Here is a 750-nt window from a genome sequence, read left to right as displayed (position 1 = left end):
GAGTGAGCTGACAAGGTGCGATGTTGTGACTCGCGAGAAAAGCTAGCGTCAGAGGATGGGGTGGAAACTGTAAACCCCCCTGGATCGCGTGATAGTGGACTGCCATAACCCGGTTGTCTGGAGGTTCAACCATATTTTGGAGGTCGCGAGGGACCATCATCTGCACCCCTTCTCCCAGCTACTCGTCTAGGGAATTCAACTCCGGCTGCGTGAGTTTTGACCGGACGCCACGAGGGACCGTGGGATCCAAGCTGCGGCCTTGGGTGGAAAATGGAAGCGAAGTATGGGAAGAGGATGGGGGCCTGGTGGGGCGTGAGAGGGTGTCCATAATCGTGGGCATGGTTTGCATAGGAGTGAAGGGTGAACGGGTGATCCCGAAGGATCCAAAACCAGTGTTGGGAGGCGAAATAATCATGGGCTCGTTGGGTGTCAAGGGGCGGGGTATGTCTTGCGGTGGTGAGGCGAGGAGAGACCGCGGGGAGGCGGCCGGCGGTGGGGCGGCTCGGGCAGGCGAGGAGGCGCTGTTCGGCTGCATCGCGATGTGGCCGTGCGGTGCGGATGGGCGACGCGGGCTGCAGATCGCGGTGGCCGTGCGGGTGCCGCTGGGCGACGGGTGCGGACCGGCGTGACCGTGCGGCTGGGCGACGCAGGTGGTGCGGATTGGCGTAGCCGTGCGGCGGGGCGACGCGGGTTGTTGCGGATCGGCCGAGCGGTTGCGGTGAGGGGCGCGGGCGTAGCGCGGTCTGGCGG

The sequence above is a fragment of the Ipomoea triloba genome, chromosome 16, assembly GCF_003576645.1.
Source record: "Ipomoea triloba cultivar NCNSP0323 chromosome 16, ASM357664v1".
NCBI classification, from domain to species: Eukaryota; Viridiplantae; Streptophyta; class Magnoliopsida; order Solanales; family Convolvulaceae; genus Ipomoea; species Ipomoea triloba.
Note: the sequence above shows the minus strand (reverse complement) of the source record.